We start from the raw sequence: 25,722 nt of genomic DNA on the forward strand, positions 1-25,722 counted from the left end.
TGTTCAGTGCGGTACAATGTAAATCATACTAGAATTTTCCCCTTGTGCTGCTCTTGACCAGGCTAGGTATGTGGATAGCTGGGGGGGGGCAATAATTTCCTGATATAAGGTAGCTTCTGCTCAAGAAAAAGAGGCAGAGTTTGGGAACATTCCCATGAACAAACATTCCAAAAGGTGAGGTATACTCCTTTGGCATCTCCTGTCTTAAATAAACGCGTTCACCTTCCAGCAGATTCCCTTGTTCTCTGGGGCCCCTTTGATGATTTCTCTCTCATTGCTTATGTCTCCTCTCACTTCAAAGTCTCCTCCTAGAAGATAATACAACAAAACAAAATCAATCAAATGGGCCACGTGATAAACTGATTTTGAAGTTTCTGGATCAAAACCTTTAAACAAACGCAGGTTGATGGTGACAAGGATGGGTGTTGATTAAAGCCTATAGTAGGGGGGGCTGATGGGAATTAAACTATGAACATCTTCGAGAGCCACAGGCCAGCAGCAGAGATGAATTCTTGTCACCTAGAAAACAGGGGTCAAAGCAAACTCTGGGCGGCTACTCTCCAGATGTTCGTCAGGACTGTAATTCCTATCAGCCCCGCCAGCATGGAGTACCAGCTGATCAAGGCAGTTAAAAAGTGAAAACAAAACAACAAAACAAAAATTATCAATATTAGAAACAACCCATTCAAGCGATGTTTTGGGACATAAAACAGCTTTAAAACAATGACTGACATATCCCCCCCAGAACAAATCCGAAACATACCCAGAACACTATTATTAAACTGATATTTTCTACATCTGTTCTCATCCGAAGTTACGCTTTAAAGTGAACAGCAAATAGATAAAGAAGTGTCCTCTAAATTACCCTCCTACCCAAATCTTAATTTGAAAACAGCAGGAAAACTTTAAGCATGGAAGCAGCATTTAATTCTACTTAGCACCCTTCCTTCCTTCTGAAAGTGACTGCAGCACCCCTTGTATTCAGGACCAAAAAAAAAAGGACCAGTTACGCTATCAAGAACTGAACATGATTTGAAGTTTCTATCTTGGCGATATAAAAGAAGCTGTGATCACCATAACACCGTCAGCAACTTCTTTACCTAACACACACCCATTGTGGGTTTCTTCCATCTGATAACACCAAGAACTTAGGTCAAAATCTAACAGGCCCTCAATCTGCCAAGTGTGGTCAGTAGTACTGTCGAAAGCTTTCACGGCCAGATTCAATTGATTCCTGTGGAGTCTTTCTTCAGAGGGGAGCCAGAGCCTATAGATCTTGTTCCTAACGTGCCACAGATGCAGGCGAAACGTTAGGAACAAGATCTACCAGACCACGGCCACACAGCCCAGAAAACCCACCACAACCTGTGGTCAGTAGTGTTAAAATCCCACACCTCTGAAATGTCAGTACCAGAAATGTTCTGGTAACATCACTGTTGTCATTCCGGAGAAACTGCAAAACCTCCTAGGGTGGTGGGCCTTTCTATGCTGAGGCAGGGTGTTTCCTGTTGCGTCTTTGGTTTTGAATTTCTACATTTATTAGGTCGTTCTGAAAATTGGTTCATCTTCTTTCTTTTTGACTGACTCAGTTTACATCTCAAGAGTCAACGCGGCATAGTGGTAAGAACAGCAGACTCTCACCTGGAGAATCAGGTTCAATTCCCCAATGCTCTGCATTATTTTAACGACTCTTGGTCAAATACAGTTCCTCTCTAGAACTCTCTCGCCCGCAGGAGGCGAGGCAAAGGCAAACCACCTCTGAATGTCTCTTGCCTTGAAAATCCGATGAGGTCGCCGTGAGTCAGCTGTGACTCTGATTGTTACACTTTCCCTCACTACCAATTTATACCTCACGTTTACCCTCACTAGAGACTCGAAGGGGTTTACGCTGTTCTTTTGTTTTCCATTTTATCTCCCCAAGAACCCTATGAGTGTGTGTGAGGGTGGTCCTATCACCCTCAGCAAGCTTCCACGGCAGAGGTAGGATCTGACCCTGAGTCTCCTGAATCCTAGTTTGAGAAATCACCAGGACCACACCAGCTCACAAAATCAGCAGGGTTGCATGCTGTATCTTCTAGCACATGCCAAACTCCAAATCTGCAACTGGTAAGAACAGAATCCTGGACACACTGTACATGCCCTCACAAATATACTGGCCACAAGCGGTCGCAGGAGGGTAAGTTTCCATAATCCCCTGTCTCCAACTATTTTTTTGTGGGTGTTGTGGAGTTTTCAGGTTGTATGGCGTTGTTCCAGGCCATATAACCTGTGAAAACCACAACACTCTAGAAGTAATTCCAACCGCGTGAAAAGCCTTGACAATATTTTTTTGGCTCAGCTTTGGTGAAAATGAGATGCTAAAAGTGGAATGGCAAATTCACCCAGGATAATCCCTTCTCTTTAATGGATGGGAAAATCCCTGCATGAGTCACTTTTCTTACTCACTCAGAGGGACAAGACCAGAATTTTCTATGACAACCAGCCTGTCCTCTCCAGCAAGAGAAACCCTTTTCCAAAGCTTTGGAACACAATGAAGGTTGGGTAGCTAAAAGAAATAAAAATCTCTACAAGAGAAAATTAGATTGTAACAGGAAAGATTAGAGTTTAGGCAGGTAGGTAACAACTAGTGACAGGTGAGAGAAGGAGGCAGGAGATGATGTGCGCTGAATTTGATGAACACACAAGAAACTAGGCCAAGCCACTTTCCTGGACGTGGTGTCTAGGGAGTCAGCAAACTGAGAAAGGAAAAGAGATGCTGGTTGACAGGGAGATCTTAATTAAAAAGTTAGAATGAAAAAGTCCCCAAAAGGGGACATACATTAATTAGAATGTAGATAAATGTTTTAAAAGTTTTCTCTTTTCTCTTTTAAATGGAAATAATTTGTATGCCATTAAAGGTTAAAATGAATGAATTAGAATGTAGAATGAAATGTACACACTGGACATGAAGCCAGATGATAGCAAATATGTAAAAATAAAATCAAATACTGATCAGAAAGTTCACTTCGTACTGAACCTTTCCAAAGCAATAACGCTCTATTACCGACACAGCATTTTAAAGAGATTAGCAGATAAAGGCCAAAAGACCCAGATCAGAATTGAACCCATGGGGGGCCAAACTCTGTAATCTTAAAAGCCATTGTCTCCTTTTTAAAACAAGATTTTTCATTTTGATTTCTACAAACCTGACCAAAGAAAATCAGAGGGGAAAAATATATCCAGCGGTTACTGGCAAACCGAAAAATAAGAAAGCCACAAAGGACCATCGTAAGTGGCAATAGTCAAACACCAGGATGGTGCTGTAGCTACAGTATAAAGCCAAACTATTTGAGTTAAATAGAAAGCATTACAGGCTGAGCGCTACGTTAGAGCAGACCCCAAAACTGGAACTGACGGAGCCTCCTTACCAGAGGGACAAGACCAGAATTTTCTATGACAACCAGCCTGTCCTCTCCAGCAAGAGAAACCCTTTTCCAAAGCTTTGGAACTTTCAGATGTTCATGAACATCTGGAGAGCCGCAACCAGAGGTGGGATCCAGCAGGTTCTCACAGGTTCCCAAGAAGGTTCTCACAGGTTCCCAAGAACCTACTGGTATTTGTGTGTGCTTTGTGAAGCGAGTTACTAGTGGTGATTTTGCCGCGTGATTTTTTGCCTTGGGTTGCGCGCCTCGCTTCCCTCAGCAGTAGCTTTCGCAGAACTTGAAGCAGCTCTAGCAGGTGAGGTACACCAAGCGTGCGTGGCAGCCCTGCTTCTGGACATTATTCGTTTCCAGCCAGCGACCAGCTACTATTGGCTGCCGCGTCCTTGCCTGGCACCAGCCTAGAAATGCCGCCCGGAATGCCGGCCATGTCCCGTGCAGTGCCCCACCCAGCCCCATTGGCACCTATGCCACTGTGTTTGAATCCCACCACCATAGGGAACTCCTGTTACTAAAAATTTTTTGCGGATCCCACCACTGTGGCTGCAACCTAGAAGATGGGATGAGGGAGAGAATCCACTCAGCAAATGCAGAAGGTGACAGGATCTGCAGTGAAGGGAGGAAGGCAGAGAGGTTCCATGTGGAAGTGTTCACACTTACAGTGGTGGCTCACTCACCCATTTCAAGCGCTGCTGCTATACTCCAGGAAGTATTCTCTTTAGGGAGTCCGCTCACACACTAGATCCTCATCTGAAGATGAAGCAGAAAGATCTCAGTTAGTGCTTCGTGCCAACGTTAAATAAAAGACCAAGAATCGAAGAGTTACAAGAGGAACAGCCAGAGCCGTCAGCTTGCCCAGTAGGTTTTAAACTTTTTTCCAGTAACCTTTTATTTTTATTATGACTTTTTAAAAGACGCATAAAATCAACCTCTAAAACTACCCAAACTCCCGGTGCAGAAAAGAAAAAGACTCCCAATTTCTTCTACACCAAATATAGTTATCCTTAAAGTTTACCGCTTTAATTAGAACGCTGTTACAACCAAATGAAACATTAAATCTTAGATCATAGGTGTCAAACTCACAGCCCTCCAGATGTTATGGACTACAGCTCCCATCATCCCCTGCCAGCACGACGCTGGCAGGGGATGATGGCATAACTGGAGTCCATAACATCTGAGGGCCGTGAGTTTGAAACACCTATCTCTTAAACGCTATCCCTCAGAAGATTCACACCCAAGGTTCCCTAATCTTCTATTCCTGAAAACCATTGTCAATTCAATTTTTTCTGTCTTGAGAAAAAAACTCCGTCAAGGGTTTCCAATTATCAATGATTCTCGATAGATTCTTCTTTCTAATCAACAAAGTGTTGTCATTTCTACCAATTCAAACAGCTTCACTAACAAATCCTGACAATAAGACAGAGCGTTGAAGAACATCTTTCTGCACATCTGATAATATCCCCACCCACTGCCATGCCATTCAGCACCCCAACAGAACTGGCAGTCACACCGGGGGAGGGGGGGGAGTAATTCCCACGAACCCATCAATGCAACCCAGCAGATAGCCCAGGGATTATCTCTACCTGCTCGACTCCAAAAGGTAACCACTACACCCCACTGTAAAACAGATGCACACAGACAGATGCTCCATTAGACAACATCCACGCCAGAGGCGTAGCTGGGCCAGAGTGCACTTGGTGCACACTCTGTGTTTTCCGCACCCCCCCCCCGCCCTGCCCCCCCCCTACCTTAGTGCAGGCTGGAGAAGTGGCCTCCAGGCTGAAAACGGCCCGGTGGGAACTACACTTCCCATGAGACCCTGGGACTTGCAAGGTCTCCTGGGAAGTGTGTTCCCCCCTAGGCCGTTTTCAGCCTGAAGGGAACAGGCTGCTTCTCCAGCCTGCAGTTTCATGAAGGTAAGTGTGTGTGGGGGGAAGGGAGTGCCGCGGGGGGCGGGAGCCGCTGGGGAGGGGGTAGTGGTGAGATTCAGCAGGTTTGCACCACTTCGGCAGAACTGGTTGTTAAAATGGTGCTTGTAAACAACCAATTGTTAAATTATTTGAATCCCACCACTGGTGGCGGCAGCGGGGGATTCCCCCCCCAGGTGTGTGCCCGGTGCAATGCGCACCCCCCCCATCCCCCTGGTAGCTCCGCCTCTGATCCATGCAAAGGCTGGAGCCTCGTGCCCCATGTATGGTCAACAACAACCAGCCAGAGGCCTCTGGGAAGTTCACAAGCAGATCACCATGGAGACCCATGCCCTGCTCATTGGACCCAGCATCTGGGGATCTCTGTCCCCTCGGCTCTCCACTCACCAGTTTTCATGATAACGTGGGTTGTGTCTTCAGAAACTGCATCAGACCAAGAGCTTTTGGTTTTCCTGGCAAACTTCTGAACCAGTCGCTAAAAAATAAAGTAAATCTTGGATTTAGAAAGAGTGGGTTTTATCAGCATGTTAAGCATTGTGAGATTCAGAATGTGCTTTAAAGAAGTTTTCCAAGCTATATTTGAGGTACCAAGACAGAGTATCCACTGCAGGACTGGAAAGCAACATGCTGGAGAGAGAGAGAGAGGGAGAGAGAGAGATGTATACATAAGCAGCTTTGGCCGCCTGAAAACAATCAATTCAAAGCAGAAATAATTCGTTTGCCTTAAACCACATTGCAAAGACTTAAAAATGTGACATTAAAAAGATGCTTTTTCAAAGTAACCAAAGCACATGCACTGAAAAAACCCCTCAACCTATTCTTATGCATTGACCCCACCTTTGATCAGAGAAGCCCTGCGGCTTCCAAAACCTCTTCAAGTGCAACTTTTCCTTTCCCTTCTCCAAGAAAGTGAAGATCTTTTATGTGTGATCAGCTGACTTTGGCTTTTCTCACTCTTCTCTTTTTCAGAGAGTCAAAGAAACCCAAACAGGAAAGACTCTGAATTGGTATTTTAAGAAGTAAAAAAATTACTGGATGGAATTTTAAAAGCGGCAAGGCAACCGCGAGATGAAGGCGAAGCGAGACGGGCAAAGTGGTTGGATTTAGCTCAATGGGGACACTTTGCAGCAGAATCCCCAGTTTGAACTGGAAACCGTGGGAAAATCCCCACTGTGGAGAAAAGAGCTGTGGGGAAGCACCGCCTGCATAACAGGCCATGGATTCCCATCCACCCAAAGATGCGTGTTTGGAAGAGAGACCCAAGTAACAAATATTAACCGAGTCAATAGAGAACCAGGACAACAAGTACAGTCAAACCTCGCTTTAAAGCTGCTAATCCGTCCGCGACAGGCTTAGGCGTGAAGATAGCGGTGTTCTTTATCTCCCTTAGATAATGCGCGTTTAGCCATAGGTTAATGCAACATAAGCGGCACACCAAACGGCCAGGGGTGATTGGCGAAGACCGAAATCGTCGATCTCTGAGGGCAACGAATAATGAGGTTTGACTGTATGTGGGTCAGAAGGAGGGGGAAAGAAATGGGACAGGAGGTGATTTACTGCTACATCCCTGCCCCTCCCAAGATTGTGAAAGGTCCTACAAATCCAGACATTTGAGGGTCAAAGAGAGCAGCTGCAAGAAGACCATGGGGAAAATCCATGCCCACCCGTGCCTTTTGCTGTTGGCTGGCTTGATATAACCACATATTTCTTAAAGAGGGCAGCAGGTTCCAAACACAAGGTCAGGATCAAATATGAAGGAGTCAAAAGTCACAAAGGAGTCATGAAGTGGCAGCTAACATATACTGTGTTTCCCCGAAAATAAGACAGTGCCTTATATTCATTTTTGCTCCCAAAGATGCGCTATATGTCTTATTTTCAGGGATATTTATTCCGTCAAAGGTTCTGTTAGGTAAGTCGCTGTTTTCCAAACAAAAAAACTTTACTACGCTTTTACTTTGAGGATGCCTGATATTTCACACTTCAACAAAACTCCTCTACTATATGCTTATTCTCAGGGGATGTCTTATATTCGGGGAAACAGGGTAGAAACAGGGAAAGAACCTGATCTTGATGCCAGTCCTGGACTCCTGCTCTATACTTGAGAATACACGGGCTTGGGGATAATTATGGGATCGACGAAGGGGCTATAAGAATGCCAGAGCAGGCTTACCAGCTCCTTCGGGATTAGATGTGATGCCACCAGAGACATGCCCCTCTTGCTTGTCAGAAGCAGACTCTTGGAATCCCCTTTTCCACCACGACAGCTTGTGGGGGCAGCGAAGGGAGCGACTGGACTTCCTTGGGACCCCCGTTCTGGAGCATTACGATGACATGTCCCTGGATAGCCCGCGGAAGATCCCTCTCCGGCTCACGGTAGACAACATGAGGGCGTGTTCTTTGAGGTGTCAAGTATTTGCTGACCGAGTTCGAATTGTACTTCCAGCAGGGGGGAGAACAGTGAGGCGTTGTTGGCTTCCACGGCTCAACTTCGATGTGCTTCCTAGAAGAGCAGAAATCAACTTTATCATGGGTAAACTTGCTAGTGCTTACCTGCGACTGATGTCTGTTGGGAGCGCCACTGCGCGGAGAAACACAGAGCTGGAAAGCGAGCTCAAAGGTTACCTTGTTCAACCACACACAATGCAGGAAATTCACCATTACCTCCCCACCACTGCTCCGTGCCCCCAGTGACCCCGATCTATGCCCACAGGAAGGCAGAAAACCCTCAAGATCCCTGGCCAATCTGGCTTGAAAGGGAAACTCCTTCCTGAACTAGCGTGAATGTCAACATTACCAAGTGGGCATACAAGAAGAACCCACGAAAGCCAAGCACTGACATCTATTCCTAGTTCTCCTTTCATGATCAATCTAAATTCACAGAATCAGAATTGCTGTGCAATGACCATCTAGCTCAGGGGTCTGCAACCTGCAGCTCTCCAGATGTTCATGGACTACAATTCCCATCAGCTCCTGCCAGCATGGGCAATTGGCCATGCTGGCGAGACTGATAAAATCTAGTAGTCCATGGAACATCCTGGAGAGCTGCAGGTTACAGACAATCTAACAATAATTGGGCGAACCTATGGCACTCCAGATGTTCAATTGGCCATGCTGGCAGGGACTGATGGGAATTGTAGTCCATGAACATCTGGAGTGCCATAGGTTCACTACCATGGATCTAGCCTGTGCTTAAAGCCCCGCAAAGAAGGTGGGTCCGCTATCCCTGCTCCAAGTATTGTGCCTGTGCAGGCCCGTGGTGGAGAATTTTCTAGAGCTCTCAAAAGCACACGAGGTGCTCCCCCAATCCTCCTCGTACCACTGTACTGAGTATGGCCCGGGGGGTGGGGTGTCCTTCAGTTCCTTAAAGAAGTTTTATAGACCATCCTTCCCCATGTAGGCTCAGGGCGGCATAAAACATCATTTATAACAATAAAAGCAATAAAATCCACTGTATCTCAGCACCATAAACTACACTAAGGTTGTACCAGCAAGTTGGTCGACCAGGCCCTTAAAACCACCATTCAAAATTGAATCTGCCTCAAAAATAACCTGGCAAAAGCCAGCTTAGTTCACTCGGTAAGAGTGGAAACATCCATCATCAACTTCGGCTTTGGATAGGAGGCCACGGACCCCTGAAGATCTCCCTCGAGTTCTGTTAACTCTCTGGCAACCGCCTACAACTCCCCCGTTGGGGAATTTAATATCAATCAATATCCATCAGTGATAGATCAGGTTGGAGGCAGGCTGCATTTTGTGCTCACACCAGGCACCCCTGCTGGCGGAGCAAAGTGTTCCTTCCCCCACTTCTGCCTGCAGCTCACTGAAGCCGCCTCGCGTCCCTCAGGAGATTGACAGGGCACAAATGTAAAGAATGTGTTGTCGAAGGCTTTCACGGCCGGAATCACTGGGGTGCTGTGTGGTTTCCGGGCTGCATGGCCGTGTTCTAGCAGCATTCTCTCCTGACGTTTCGCCTGCATCTGTGGCTGGCATCTTCAGAGGATCTGATGTTGGGAAAGCAAGCGGAGTGTATATACATGTTGGAGCGTCCAGGGTGGGTGAAGAAACATTGTCTGTGAGTAACAAAGAAGACAGCCAGGTCAATAGTTGAGGGGCATACGGACGAAGTATGAGTACAATGGCCGAGTCTATAGCATAGGGGCAGCAGCCCTGGAGATAGCAGTAAGGTCACTGGTGGGAACATCTGAATCAGAAGTATTCCTGGCCTCTTTGTTTCCCTTTTGGCTACAGTCCAGATGCTCCCATCTTCAGTGACCTTGCTATCTCCATTATTACTTCCCATGCTGGAGACTTCATTGTTACTCATACTTCTATTCAGATGCCCTCAACTATTGACTCTGGCTTGTCTTCTTTGTTACTCAAGCAGACAATGTTTCTTCCTGGACACTCCAACAGGTATATATTTACTCCACTTGCTTCTCTCCCAACACTTCAGATCCTCTTGAAGATGCACAGCCACAGATGCAGGCGAAACGTCAGGAGAGAATGCTGCTAGAACACGGCCATGCAGCCCGGAAACCACACAGCACCCAAATGTAAAGAATGAATAAATAAATAAAGCCCCCCCCTTCAAAAAAATTCGGCTCCTGGGAGACAGACAATCCGCTGGAACAGCATGCAAGGCAAACCATATCTGCAGCAGGAAAGTAGAATTGGTGGAAATTGCTCCAACCCTTCCAGTCTGCAGAACACACGCTTTCAACCCATAGAATGTAGAATTATACTTTTCTCATGGGTTTGATTTCGTTACAGAACAGTAGTGACTGAAATTTGCAGTTCTTCACATAATCTACTTTTTTTTGGCTGCCCGTGAAAATTACAAGGCGTTTCTCATTGTTCCAGAACATGCAGAGAACACTTTTACTTAGCTAATAGGATGAATAGATGGTCTTCTGCCCCCAAAATATCCCAGAACAAAGAACAACGCTTGTGTTGGCTGCATCTTGGAGTCCTGTGTTCAGTTCTGGTCGCCACATCTCAAAAAGGATATTGAAGAGATAGAAAAAGTGCAGAGAAGGGCAACAAGGATGATTGGAGGGACTGGAGCACCTTCCTTATGAGGGAGGCTGCAGCGCTTTGGGACTCTTTTAGTTTGGAGAGGAGGCTCAGGGAGGTGGGATTGAAGTCTATAAAATTATGCATGGAGTAGGAAAATGTGGACAGAGGTAAGGAAATTTTCTCTTCTCTCTGATCCTAGAACCTAGGGGCATCCATTGAAAATGCTGGGGAAGAATTGGGACTAATAAAAGGAAACACTTCCTTCATAGCGATGTGATTGGTAGTTTGGAATATGATACCACAGGAGGTGGTGATGGCTGCACTCACCTGGATAGCTTCTTAGTAAAGGGACTTGGACAGATTTTATGGAGGAGAGTCGATTTATGGCCTACCAATCTTGATCCTCTTTGATCTGGAGATTGCAAATGCCTTTAACAGTCCAGGTGCCTCAGGAGACATGTTAAGCAGCAGAAGGCCATTGCTTTCACATCCTGCACGTGAGGAGCTCCCCAAAGGCAACCTGGTGGACCACTCACGGGTAACAGAGGAGCTGGACTAAGATGGACTCTGGTCTGATCCAGCTGGCTTGTTCTTATGTTCTTATGGTTCATTAAAATGGAAGGAATCGCCTACATGTTCAGCCCTCCTCTCAACATCATGGATTTGGAAGGTGGGCGTTTAGGTGATTCAGCAGAGGTATGAATCTTTACTGGTGACCATGCTCAATAGAAGTTAGCAGTATTCGATGATATATGAATTTCTCAGATCTAGAATTCAGAGAAGCTGTTATCTTTTCCTGCAAAAGCGCTGGGTAAGAACTTCGATTTCAATTTCATTCTTAAATCCAGTTCAGGCAGAGTAGGGATTTCACCTATGGTGATTTTGATCCTAACTGCTGTAAACCATGCCTTTTAATAAACATTAATACTAAAGATTATTAGATTACTTTTAAATAAATAGTTTAACTTAAGGGTGGCCAACCTATGGTGCCCCAGATGTTCATGCACTATAATTCCCATCAGCCATGCTGGCGGGGGGGCTGATGGAGACTATGAGTCCATGAACATCTGGGTTTATCTGGAGTTGGCTTATCCTATTTCTCCGGAATCCAGTAAGTGATTCTTGACTGAGAAATACATGGTTTTTATACTAAACCTGGAATAAACAAATACACTTCTGATCTTCCCTTATGGCCCAAAGGGAACGTTTTATTGCTGATAGTTTTGTACATGAAGAGCTAAAATGTGAACTTTTCACAGCAGCTCAACAGAAGTGTAGAGGCAGATTTGAGAGACTTGCAAGTAATTATCAGATAATTAGGTAACATCCAGTTTTATAATCTATCGAGCCAGCACATGGTGTAAGTGTTGGACGAGGACCTGGGCAATTGACTCACACCATGGGCCAGTCACACACTCTCTGTCCTGACCCTGGCTTATATATGGAGGGGAGACCTCTAAGGGGCACCAGGGGCATGATGGGAAGGCAGCCAATAGCCAATCACTTCCCAAGGTCTCTTGCTTTGAAAACCGGGTTCACCAAAAGCCAGCTGTGAATTGACAGCAAATAAACTCTCTCTACACACACATACACACCTAGAATATACTGGGGGGGTCAAGAAAATCCACTGAATCCCTTCAGCTCTACTAGTTTATGTAATGAACAAACTATAAGGCAGTGGTGGCGAACCAATTGGCCATGCTGGCAGGAGCCAATGGGAATTGTAGTCCATGAACATCTGGAGTGCCATAGGTTTGCCACCATGGCTGTAAGGTCAGGAAAATTATTTTTGGCTAGGAATCTTGACGTGACTTTAGTCTTTAAAGCTGCTGTAATAGTTTGCAGGTTTATTATGAACCATTAACCATCGTAAATAGAATCACATCAGATCCCAGTTCTAGAGAGTACCTGCATTTTTTAGGATTTGTAAAACACTCACAGCACAAGAATGCTGTGAAAACACTCCTTCATCTCATTATTCAATCACACTTTGCCAGATGTCAAGAAGGGTGCTTGGAATAGCTAATGACACAATGGAAGAAGAAACACGGAAATAGCATCAGCCTGGAGCGGCATCTTCTCTGCTACCTTTTTTGTGGTTATTTACGATACTTCAAAGCAACATTAATACATCTCATCTCCTCAGAAAACAATTAGAACTAGGTGAAAAGCTTTTTTTAAAAAACCAAGAGGAGGACTATAATTTGCAATCGAGCCATCAGTAACTACAATCACTAGACCAGTGGTGGCGAACTTATGGCAGGGGTGCCAGAGGTGGCACTCAGAGCCCTCTCTGTGGAGCAGCACAAAACAGCCCCCCCCCCCCACACATCTACAGGCTGGCTCTGGGCAGCTGGGCTCAACAGAAGCCAGGAGCTGAACTTCGATTAGCATTAAACCTAAGACCTAATTTTGGGAGAGGCAGTGTAGGTAACCCTGTTAAGCTGTTCGCAAACCCTACTGATTTTCATGGGGAAGATCTAAAATACGATCCTTTACCTGGGAATAAGCTTCGGTTGCTGGCAATGGGGACAGCTACAGAGTAAACCCTCCTTGGAGTGCGTGATTCCCCTTTGGAAGAGTTGCATGGTTGCTTCAAAGCAAAGCCACCAAGCTTACCCCCGAGTAACGCACGCCTTGGAGCCAACCGTTTTTTCTAAACTAAAACCTCAGTATTCAGGTTAAATTGCCGTGTTGGCACTTTGCGATAAATAAATGGGTTTTGGGTTGCAATTTGGGCACTCGGTCTCGAAAAGGTTCGCCATCAATGCACTAGACAGTGTGTGACAGACTTCCCTCTGTGATACACCTCTGAAGATGCCAGCCACAGATGCAGGCAAAACGTTAGGAACAAGTTCCACCAGACCATGGCCACGCAGCCCGGAAAACCCACCACAACCAAATATAATCATGTTGAAACTTTTTATGAGTAGTCCCAAAATATTTTCCTCTGTGCCGGCAGCCCAAACAAATTAAAATGTTTTAGTCAGTTGCTAGATCCACTGCAAAGGCAGTTATTAATTTCATCAGCTTCATGCCCAAAGGTGCTATTTATCTAAGGAGTTGGGTGGACTTGAAGCAGCAGTGGTGTAGAAGCAGCAGTGGCGTAGGAGGTTAACAGCTCGTGAAACTAATCTGGAGGAGCCGGGTTTGATTCCCAGCTCTGCCGCCTGAGCTGTGGAGGCTTATCTGGGGAATTCAGATTAGCCTGTGCACTCCCACGCACGCCAGCTGGGTGACCTTGGGCTAGTCACAGCTTCTCGGAGCTCTCTCAGCCCCACCTACCTCCCAGGGTGTTTGTTGTGAGGGAGAAGGGCAAGGAGATTGTAAGCCCCCTTGAGTCTCCTGCAGGAGAGAAAGGGGAGATATAAATCCGAACTCTTCTTCTTCTTCTTCTTGAAAGATTCACCAAATGTTCGTCCGGAAGTAAGTTCCATTATGAGCTACATTTTAAAAAACCTTGAAACACGCTGCTCATGGTGGATTGCAGCGGGCTTCAAAACCATGGCAAATAGTATCAAAAGCTGCCAGGAGATCCAGGAGGACCGACAGAGTTGCACTGCCCCAGTCTCTCTCCCGGAAAAGGTCATCTTTCAAGGCAACCAAGGTGGTTTCAGCTCCATCACCGGGCCTGAACCCCGACTGCAGTGGGTCTAGATCAGGGGTAGGGAACCTGCGGCTCTCCAGATGTTCAGGAACTACAATTCCCATCAGCCTCTGTCAGCATGGCCAATTGGCCATGCTGGTAGACTTGATAGGCAGAACAGTTCCTGAACATCTGGAGAAACGCGAGGTTCCTGATCCCTAGATCGCAGAGTGTCTTCCTTTGACCCCTCCAGATAAGTTATGGACCGGTTCCTTATCATCCCCCCTGCCAGCATGATGCTGGCAGGGATGATGATAAGAACAGCAATCCACAGCATACTGGAGAACCCCTCTAGAAAATGGCTACTCTGTAGTCTCGGAACTGTCAGCTTCTTCCAAGCCTGGATGCAGTGGAACGGCCACAACGTTCTCTAGTATCTTGGCTTTAAAAAAAAGGTATGCTAGCCACCAGGCAATCATTTAGATTTACAGCACGGAAGACTGAGTGAGATGGCACTCCACGAGGCAGGTGCGGCCAAGTATCGCGGCAGATTCCCTAAATGGCCACCTCCACAAAATTAGTGTTTTGAAAGGAGAGCTGACTTCAACCAGATCCCGCAACACATATTAGGCTGGTGTCATTCAGCTCAATGGATGTCAGAATGCCCAGCTCTTCAGTTCAGCGCGAGAAGAAGATATCCTTGATTCTCTGAAAGAATCTTGTCAAGTTTGTGCAAACTGGGTCAGCAATATTAAGGTACTTATAAGGCCCCTGACCCGATTTCCATCAATGACTCCGCCTAATGTGATCTCACAGTATGAGCTTGTTCAAACACTTCATCCATTTCTTTCTTATAAGACAGAAAGGAGTTAACTAGGGAAGGCATGGAAGAGAACTTCTGTAGGAATTTAAAATGCTGCACCGTTCCTTCTTTCCTGGAAGTCAGAGGCTCAGCTACCAGCTACCAGACCCTTGAAGAACTCTACCACAAACGGAGGGGAGTCAGATGGAATGCCCACGGCCTGTGTCAGAAAGATGGTCTCTTCTGCTGATTTGTGTACCTTGCTGTAGGGCATCTTCCACAGTGGATGTGGGTTGTAGGCCGTTTCTGCACTGGCAGCAGAAGCGACTGGCCACGGGCATAATTCATGCCGGTGGAGCTACAGGACCGTTCGCACAGGATTGTGGAGGTGCCCCCAAAGCTGCTGCGGGCAGCAAAGGTCCGGTCTGTGTTGTTTGCATACCTTTTTGTCCCTCCAAGGCTCCGGAGGCCTTGGAGGGAAGAAAAGGTAAGCAAACAACACAAACACGCAGACACCACTAAAGAGTGAAGCTTCCTCACGCCGGGTGCGCTAGCGGAAGTTATGCCGCTTCCAAATAACTCACTCAATTGAGCAAGTTAGGAAAGTAGCATTTTCCCACCATTTGGGGGGAAGGGAGAGCATGGCGCTGCTGCGGCAGCTGTGCAAACAGCGTCCCAGGGACGGTATTTTTACTGCTGTTATTGGCCTATGCAGAAACAACCCTACAGTCTTACTAGACGGTCTCAGTGGTCTGTCGGTCACGCCATTCTCCGTGGTTGGATGCCTGACAAGAAGGACCAAATTCTGCAGTGACTTTTCTAAGAAAAAAAGTATTTTCTCTCTTTCTACCGTGATTGGGGTAGAACTGGTGCATCATTTCCTCACCGACACCAAATGTCAAACTTTTAGCATTGCCTCTGATTCAAAAATGGAAGGAATTATTGTACCGCCAAGGAAGTCACTGCAGCCTGCTTCTGTACCACGTTTCTGGAGATCAGCTGGTTTTAAGTCCCTTTGCTGTAACGGGAGCAGGGAAATCAGTTTGCTCCTTGGTGGGATTAGAGAGTCTTTGCTCGTCTCTTCTCACTCACGTTCTGCAGGAATCTCTGATTCCTATGAGCCACAACTCTTGACCACCTCGGATGCTATGTCAGAAGAATTTGTCAAGTTCCCTTTAAAAAAAATCAAGGGTTTCTTCATTCTTATATTGCACAAAACAGTCTGCTACAACAAAGCACCGTAAGGTCATATGGGAAATGGGAAATGACTGGTATGGTGGACGCTTTGGTAATCTCAATCTGTCTGTAGCCTCGGTGGTGTGAATGGAAGGGATAAGCAGAAAAAAATGTCACTTATTTTGGGTAACATTCATTAGTACAATACAAAAAGAGAAGCCCTTCCTGTCCCCCCCTGCCCCATACACACAGAGGACCAAGAAACGTCCAGACTTTCTCTCAGAGAAGACAACAGGCTAACCCAAGATGCTCTTACAACAATGCAGGGATGGAGACACATTTTAAACCACTGCCATGGCAACAGAGCCCAAGCTTAATATGTACAAACTCTTCACTGACAATAAAAAAATTAACTCAGTAACTCATCAGTGGCAGAATATGTAGCCCAGGACTGCAGTGCAGAGGAGATGTTTGTTTTTAAAATGAAATGGGGAGGATGAAAACCAGAAGGGGAAAAACTACAGGGACAGCAAGCTTAGCAATACGAAGGACTCTAATGGCTCCCTATTCTAGGAATATTATAATACTGAATAAATACAGTGTTATCCGAGCGTGAAGTAGATGCGCTGTGGTGTCTCTGATCATCGTTTTGCCCGAAAATTCTGTTTATCATCAAACTGAAATAAAATTTGAAATTTGGCTTGCAGAATCTGTTTGGTAAAGGGACATTTTTGAACAGATTGCAAAACAATCCAGCGAAGGACGGCTGTTAGAGCAGTTTGAAGGCTTTTCATTCAAGTGCAAACTTGCTTATTTCTGACCATGATTGTGCCCAACCAAAACATACAGTGACAGCAGGAAAAGTAAGTGTGTGTGTGTGTGTGTGTGTGTGTGTGTGTTCAAAATGATCTTCCTGTGTTAGCTTGAAGAGAAGTAGTTACATATTTCTAAAGTTATGCATTTTCAAAACTTGTATAAAGAGATCATTTCACCTGACCCCAGCTGACCCCTGTCCAGATGACACCCACAAAGTTCCGCGGGACCCAGATGTTCCTGGAGCAGCTAGAGAATGTATCAGTTTGTTCCTTTCTCTCTGCCACTCTTGCTATCCCTTATCCTCTGTTCAAAATAGCCTGTGAGTAAAAAGACATACTGGTCAGGTTAATAACACGAGGACATCTGCTTAATGGTTGTGGTGGGTTTAACGGGCTGTGTGGCCGTGGTCTGGTGGACCTTGTTCCTAAGGGCAAGATCCACCAGACCCCGGCCACCATAACCCACCCCATCCACAACCCACTACAACCAGTTGAATCCGGCCGTGAAAGCCTTTGACAATCTGCTTAATGCTTTCTAGATGTTCATAGTATGCAGGAGGGCTTTCTCCGTGGCTGGCCCCAGTCTATGGAACAGCCTCCCTGTGGAAATTTTGCCAGGCACCAACCCTTTATGGGTTTCGGCGGCTGGCAAAAACTTTCTTCTGCACCCAGGCCTTCAGCCTTTGACCCCCTCGATGTCCTCTCTGGAAGCTGCTGGTCAGGGGCGGGGGAGGTAATATTTTGGAGGTATGTTTTATGGTGTCTTTATGTTTGTTTTATATGATATTTTTATTGTTGAGTTTAATTTTGTAAGCTGCCCTGAGAACTCTGTATAGGGCAAGGATAAGCTCTAGAAACAGATCTATCAATATTGATCGATAGATCGATCAATCAATGGATGGATGGATGGAACAGTTTCATTCCAGTTTGTTTTTGGGACTCAGCCTCTGCTCTCCAGAAGCCTCTTCAAACAGACTCTGGTGGATCTCGCCCATCCTAAGTGTTTATATTAAAGATTTCTCTTTCTAAACTAATTTGTAAGGCTTCTCTTCATTTTCATGAATCGACAATAGTCTTCTCAAACTTAGATGAACAAGGTCAGCCCGATCTCATTAGATCTTAGAAGCTAAGCAGGGTCTGCTATGGCTAGATGGGAGCCCACGAAGGAACTCCAGGGTCACTTTCCAGAGACGAACAATGGAAAACCACCTCCAAACATCTCCTGCCTTGAAAACTCCAACAGCACACATATCTCCACGTTTCCTCTCAAGAAAACAGAATGGATTGAAGTTGGCTGATCCCTCAGATCAATAATTGAGGAGAGTTTTCCTTTACCTTAAGTGTTTGATGCACAAACTCTAGGAGATTAACTACCTCAAATCTTTCCACAGGTTCTGAAAGACAGCTTGTACCGGTTTCCAATAAGGACATATACCAGGGGTGGCCAACCTATGGCGCTGCAGATGTTCATGGACTACAATTCCCATCAGACCTTGCCAGCATTGCCAATTGGCCATTGGGAATTGTAGTCCATGAACATCTGCAGTGCCATAAGTTGGCCACCCCGACATATACAGTGGAACCTCGGTTTTCGTCGGTAATTCGTCCGGGAAACCTCAGCGATAACCGAAACCGACGAAAACCGAGGCTCCCATTGGCAACGGATATGGAAATGCCACGGTCGTAGTTTCCATACACTTAAAATTTGTGCGCCGACAAAAAGCGACTAAATCCGAGGCAAAAAATTTCCAGGGACAGCAATCTGCGAGAAAACCGGGAGCAGGCAAAAACTAATGACAACGAAAACCGGGATTCCACTGTAGTTCCTATTGCTTTCCACATGGAAGAAGAAAAAGAAGAAGAAGAAGAAGAAGAGTTTGGATTTATATCCCCCCTTTCTCTCCTGCAGGAGACTCAAAGGGGCTTACAATCTCCTTGCCCTTCCCCCCTCACAACACACACCCTGTGAGGTAGGTGGGGCTGAGAGAGCTCCGAGAAGCTGTGACTAGCCCAAGGTCACCCAGCTGGCGTGTATGGGAGTGGAAAGGCTAATCTGAATTCCCCAGATAAGCCTCCACAGCTCAGGCAGCAGAGCTGGGAATCAAACCCGGTTCCTCCAGATTAGATACACGTGCTCTTAACCTCCTATGCCATTGCTGGAAGGAGCGAGAGGGCGCTCGCTCTGTGCTGTCGACTTTATAGAGAGACTAAAAGGCCTGACCTCCTCCTCCTCTGGGGCACAAGTACACAGCCTCCCTCCTACCATCCCAAACTGCAGTGATGAGGAGGTGAAGGAGGTTTAGAGGAGTCACCAAGAGATCGTGTTACAAACGAAGACGTAGGACAAATTACACCAGTAACAAAGAAAACGAGGGAAGCACGGCTCCGGTGGCACGGGCACATTATGCGACTGGAGGAGACTTCTGCTGCAAACTTTGACTCTGGAGGCCCCCGCCCCCGTGGAAGACCAAAGAAATGGCGGATGAACAGCATTGCTGAAGACATGCGTGCCATCAACCTTACCCCAGAAAATGCCCAAAACCGAGCTATTTGGTGAAGAAAATGTCAGTGCTAACCCCCTCCAGGGGAATACAGGCCAAGAACAAGAAGACGACTTACCAAGAGGGTTTTTTTTAAATCAAAGACATCCCTGGCCCAATAGAAGCAAGGATGAGTTGCACACTGCTTTGAGATACCTTGCTGTATCCTGTCAATTCAGCCGGAAGCCAGCTCAAATGCTGCTCTGCATTTGTCCTCTCCTCAGAAGGCAAAATGCTGAGGAATCCAGACTTGTCACACCCTAAAATATCAGCCCCTGTCCCTGTCCCTGAAACGGGAGAGAGACAGATGGTGACAATCCTGCCAGCGCAGACAAAAGCAGGCAGCGCCTCACCCGTCACTGACACAGCAAACAAACGAGAACATATTTCAGGGACATTAAATCTGTCAAAGGTATCCTCTGAGCAGGATCTTAGAAATGGAGCCCCGGGAAGAATTTGCCAGCAAGAATAAATCCTGGGGACAGAACCTGTAAATCAGACAGCTTTTATCTCACCTAAGGCTGGTCCTCTCCCAGGTGCTAAGAGGGGTACATGCAGATTGAACCTCAGAAGAACAATAAGCTGCTAAGCAGATGGTAAGTTGGTCAGATTTGGAGCAAGACTGAAGCAAACAGATTCCTGTGGCAATCCATTTGCCACAGTACACTGAGTAAATCCCTCTCAGAATCTGCATACCCATACCCACAAACAGAAAAAGAAGGTTGTGGTGGGTTTTCCGGGGTGTGGCCATGGTCTGGTAGATCTTGTTCCTAACATTTTGCCTGCATCTGTGGCTGGCATCTTCAGAGGTGTATCACAGAGAGAAGTCTTAAGCAATCTTTGGAGCACTGCCCTTTTAAGAAAGTCACAGAGACAGGCTGCCCCGAGTGGCAGCTTCCCTGAGCCTGCAGGGAAAGGAAAGAATGAGTGAGTGAGTGAGGGGGACAAGCACTGTGCGAGTAAGTGGGGCTCCGCAGGAGGGGGGGGGGGCGCCTGGAGAGTTTTTTTGTCTCTGGGCGCCATTTGGACCCCATACGCCAGTGGTGGCAACATATTCCAAACACCAATCACGCGTTGTGTGAAAAAATGTTTTCTTTTATTAGTCCTAATTCTTCCCCCATTTTCAATGGATGCCCCCTGGTTCTAGTATTGTGAGAAAGAGAGAAAAATTTCTCTCTGTCAACATTTTCTACCCTATGCATAATTTTATAGACTTCAATCTTATCCCCCCTCAGACGTCTCCTCTCCAAACTAAAGAGTCCCAAACCCTGCAGCCTCTCCTCATAGGGAAGGTGCTCCAGTCCTCAATCATCCTCGTTGCCCTTCTCTGCACTTTTTCTATCTCTTCAATATCCTTCTTGAGATGTGGCGACCAGAACTGAACACGGGACTCCAAGTGCGGTCGCACCACTGCTTTATATAAGGGCATGACAATCTTTGCAGTTTTATTATCAATTCCTTTCCTACTTATCCCCAGCACAGAGTTTGCCTTTTTCACAGCTGCCATGTGTTGAGTTGACATGGAACTATCAACTAAGATGCCCAAATCCCTTTCTTGGTCTGTGACTGATAGCGCTGACCCCTGTGGCGTGTATGTGAAGTTTGGATTCTTTGCCCCTACAGATGGCTTTTATTTGTTAAAGGTACAGGTGCTGTGCTTCCACTACTTTGGGTGGTTATTTTGACATTGTTGAGAATTAGATATATTGATAAATAAAGGAATTGTGTCTGGACTGCTATTTTTGCATCCCAATTATTTAACTTGTGATTGGGGGGCAGCATTCAGTGATAACATTATGCACGTGGCGGGGAATAGCGGATTACAGACTAAGAATCACGGCATTAAACTCATATTCACCTCTAGTTCGTATTGACGGCTGGATACTGCAAATGCAAGCTTGTGATAACACTCAAGATGTATCACCCAGGCAAAACCGACTCCACTGATAATTTTGCAAGATGTGCTGCTCAAAAGTACATCCCATACAGATTACAGAAAGATTTCCACGCATCAAAATTGTATTGCCAATAACATGTTCTAGGCCTCGCTAACCCCTGCAATGTGCCGCTGTTCTGCTCTGAGTTTAACAATTCTTATTGCTGCAACGTTTGCTAGCTGAGTCTCCCAGGGAAACTGTGCAGAGGGGGTGGGCTGCTTTAGCCCATCAAGCCCCACTTGCCGGTTAGTTTCTGCCAGGCGCTGACCAAGGCAAGACAGAATACCCCTTCTGGGTAAGCACAGGCAGTCGAACTTTTAACTACTGTCATTGTTGGCTAAACAGCCCCTTCTTTGCCTTGCCAGATCGCATTCTGGACGCCTGGAGCACCAGGACTCCGTTCCACTGCAACCCCCGTGAGCAGATGAGTCTCCCTTAAGCATAAGCATAAGCATTTTATTGTCATTGTGCACCCACAACGGAATTTACAGCAGCCTTCCTCGATGCACACAATTTCAGACTCATACCCCATCCTCACTTTCCCCCTTCCTCCACCAATCCCTACACAGCCCCAAACACATCAACACGAAGCCCCGGATTTCAGAATAGCCACAGCTCTAGAGTAGAAGCTGTCTCTAAGCCTCTTTGTCCTAGTTTTGATAGACCTGTATCGTCTGCCGGATGGTAACAGTTCAAAAAGAGAGTGTGCTGGATGAGACGGGTCTCTCAGAATATTTTGGGCTTTCTTTAGGCTTCGGGCATTATAGAGTTCTTCCAAGGAGGGGAGAGGGCAGCCGATAATCCTCTGTGCAGTAGTGATCACCCTTTGGAGAGCCTTCCTATCTGCCACTGTGCAACTGGAGAACCATACACAGATGCAGTAGGTTAAGACACTCTCTATAGCACAGCAGTAAAAGGACACCAGGAGTTTTCCATCCAGTTGTTGTTTCCTTAAAAGTCTCAGATAGAACAGTCTTTGCTGGGCCTTCTTAACCACCGCGGCAGTCTGTACGCCCCAGGTCAGGTCCTCGTTAATCATGACACCCAGAAATTTAAAGAGATGAAGCAGGGGCAGCTCTAGAGGTGGGGGAGGAAGAGGAGGTCTGGGATCAGCAAGAGCCCACAGGTAGAGGCGCCGTTTGCTCTCCCACTGGCTCGCTTTCCCCAGCTGAATCATAAATGCACCTGTGCCAGTCCAGGCATCTAAATGCTGTCTGTCCTCAGCAGCTGGTGAGCATTTCTCATTCACGTCCCTGCAACGTTCTCAACTGTTCCAGGGATGCTCTCCCCACCCAATACAAAGCAGACAATGAGCAAGATCAGGAGCGGCAGCCGGACCCTGCTCAGCTGTTGGGAGTGCCCACTAATCCTGCATCCGTGCAACCCGCAGAACTGCTATTCAACAGGGGATACTAAGTTACAGCCTTGTACAGTTTGGCAAGACAGCATCCGTCTTCGGCTGGATCGCAGGACTGCCCTCTTTTATCTGGAGTCCTTCCTTGGCCTGGGTTTCCAAGGCACACAGAGACCAATAACCTTAACCCCGTTTCAATTTAATGCCCCTCTATGCTCCTTAAAGGCAGATACCAACATATAGATAAACAAAAGAGGCTATGCCCATGCAACTCAGGCCAAGTTGAGACACTGGAGCACACTCTGTTTCACTGTGCAAGATTTGCCAAGATCAGAATGACCCAACCCATCATTGCTTCACTCCTATACAATCATTTAACTGATGCTCTTAGGATTCCTTTAATCTTAGATAACTTTCATCCTTACTTTTGCGAAAGTGTAGCAAAATATCTTTTAAAGATTATAGACGCAACTCTAGATGGATACAGAGCATTAGATTGCTATCATCATAACAACAACAATGTTGGTTACATCAACTATTTGCTACTGGTATACAGTGTCTACCTCTGCCAGTAACCTGTGGGTTCATGGTCATCCAAAGTCAAATAACCTGTGGGTGATTCATAGAGATAATAAAACGTAGTTTTGTTGCTCGATTGCCAGATGGTGTGACAATTGAAGGCTGTGGCAACCTATTGGAGTCAGATCAATTGTTTGCCCATTTCCTTGTCCCCTATCCCTTGTTCTGTGTTTGGTGCCACCCCAACAAACTCTGTGTTTTATAATTAGATGATATTGTTTATGCGTTGTTGTGATGCCTGGAGTTCTGTTAGTGCGGGTCTTCAGTCTGGTCTGTGGAGAGGTGTATGGGAATTGGCACTTTTGATGAGTTCATTTTGGACTACACTGTTGATAAGACTCTGTGAATATTTTATTTGTATTTATCTGTCTTTTATGGACAACTGTTTTATTGTAATTTTGGTATGCCAATAGAGGCTTGTCTATGTCTATGTCCTTGGCAGGTTTCCAAAAATCTTACCTTGGAGACCATCTGCTGAAAGTCTAGCATCCCTCTGCAGCATCCTGCATAAACACTGTGAAAAAATCACAGATGACTGAAACAACCTCACAAGCAGTAGCGAAGGTCTAATTCTTTGTTCACAGGTTGGAAAAGTCCCCCTTGGGAAAAAAGTCATGTGTTATCCCTACTTACTTACCTTGCTGGCCCCACCAGTCCTGCAGCAGGGGCGCTTCCCTCACCTGGCGTGGCCACACTTCTTCAGAGGCCCCCCGGCCCCCCTCCTTCAGGGCTGCCTCAATGACAGATATCTCCTGGTGGGGCCGCTCCGGGTTGCTCTGCAGAATCTTTTTGCTGCCGAGGCGAGAGAAAAGCAGGGGGTTTGCAACACAGAGAAACATCTGCCTTTTTCTACCTGCAGAAATTTTGTGACGTTCACTGTACCATGAGCTGGAAGTTTCTCATTAAAAGCAGGAGTCCTACTGCAGCGGTGGCATAGTGGTTAAGAGCAGGTGTACTCTAATCTGGAGGGACCGGGTTTGATTCCCCGCTCTGCCGCCTGAGCTGTGGAGGCTTATCTGGGGAATTCAGATTAGCCTGTGCACTCCCACACATGCCTGCTGGGTGACCTTGGGCTAGTCACGGCTTTTTGGAGCTCTCTGAGCCCCACGTACCTCACAGGGTGTTTGTTGTGAGGGGGGAAGGGAGTTTGTAAGCCCCTTTGAGTCTCCTACAGGAGAGAAAGCGGGGATATAAATCCAAACTCTTCTTCTTCTGCAGAAGAAGGACCGGCAGCTTTAAAAGGGGCTTGGACAGATTTATGGAGGAGAAGTCGATCTATGGCTACCAATCTTGATCCTCCTTGATCTGAGATTGCAAATGCCTTAGCAGACCAGGTGCTCGGGAGCAGCAGCAGCAGCAGCAGCAGAAGGCCCTTGCTTTCACACCCTGCATGTGAGCTCCCCAAGGCACCTGGTGGGCCACTGCGAGTAGCAGAGTGCTGGACTAGATGGACTCTGGTCTGATCCAGCAGGCTAGTTCTTATGTTCTAAGAACTACCACTCCTTTCAACAGAGAGCATCACAGTTCAGAGATTCAGCTTTGAAACAGGAAGCTCCATGGTCTGAGAAACTGCCTCTGCCATGGATTCACTAACTAAGCCGTCTTCTCCCCAACTCAGCTCCTATATCTGGAGTACAGGGAAATTAATAGGTAACTATCTGTCAGGGCTGCTGCTGTAAGGAATGCCGTAAGAGAGTGGATGTCAAGTATTATTTCCCAACATGGGCATTCTTTAATGGAGAACACAGAAGACACCTTCTCCAGCTGCTCACCTGAGTCATGTTTAGTCTCTCTTGTCCTTAAAAGTTTCCAGCAATGAAGAGGCTGGATTGCTCCCATGCTAAGGTAACCTATTTCAATGCTCCACTAGATTCCCAGAGTCTCTTGCCCCAAACCTCATCCTACTCTCTGGAGCCCACCTTCTCCGTGCTGCAGTTTGCTTGCATTAGTCCAGTGGTGGCGAACCTATGGCACTCCAATTGGCCATGCTGGCAGGGGCTGATGGGAATTGTAGTCCATGAACATCTGGAGTGCCATAGGTTCGCCACCATGGTATTATTTTATTTATTTATTTATTTATGAGATTTATAAGCTGCCTCATCCCCGAAGGGCTCGAGGCGGCTCACAAAATGGCTGCACTTTTAAAACAGCAGATCAACAAAACATTTCAAAAATACGAGAATGCAGCTTAATTAGATTTAAAACTTAAAACTTAAAAGGTTAAACAGCGATTACAAAATTACATACAGGTTAAAAACAACAGAGTGCCCGATCTAAAGGCCAGCGGAGGGAGGGGGTAGGTAGGACCCAAGATGGAGATCAGGGCCCGACCAGGTGGAAGGCAGCAGCCTCAATGGGGGGCGATAGAATGGTGGCCAGCCCCCCCGAAGGCCCAGTGGAACAGCTCAGTCTTACAGGCCCTGCGGAACTCACCAAGGTCCCGCAAGGCCCGGACAGCTGGAGGTAGAGCATTCCACCAGGCAGGGGCCAGGGCCGTAAAGGTCCTGGCCTGGGTTGAGGCCAGCCGCGCCGATACCAGCAGGACAGGGGTCTCCAGCAGCTCTGCCGCC

General features: G+C 46.6%; 1 long non-coding RNA gene across 2 annotated transcripts; it reads right to left on the bottom strand.

Annotated features, from left to right (window-relative positions):
- Positions 1-934: 934 nt before the first annotated feature.
- LOC125445141 lies at positions 935-23,907 on the bottom strand. 2 transcript variants are annotated; one of them, XR_007246269.1, is made up of 5 exons: positions 23,833-23,907; positions 7,518-7,847; positions 5,735-5,822; positions 4,080-4,169; positions 935-974 (listed from the first exon to the last, which is right to left on the bottom strand). It is a non-coding gene; the product is annotated as an uncharacterized LOC125445141 (long non-coding RNA). The 2 variants fall into 2 exon arrangements; XR_007246268.1 differs by lacking the exon at positions 23,833-23,907 and adding an exon at positions 19,362-19,496.
- Between the last annotated feature and the right edge of the window lie 1,815 nt (positions 23,908-25,722).

Source organism: Sphaerodactylus townsendi, linkage group LG15 (assembly GCF_021028975.2).
Source record: "Sphaerodactylus townsendi isolate TG3544 linkage group LG15, MPM_Stown_v2.3, whole genome shotgun sequence".
NCBI classification, from domain to species: Eukaryota; Metazoa; Chordata; class Lepidosauria; order Squamata; family Sphaerodactylidae; genus Sphaerodactylus; species Sphaerodactylus townsendi.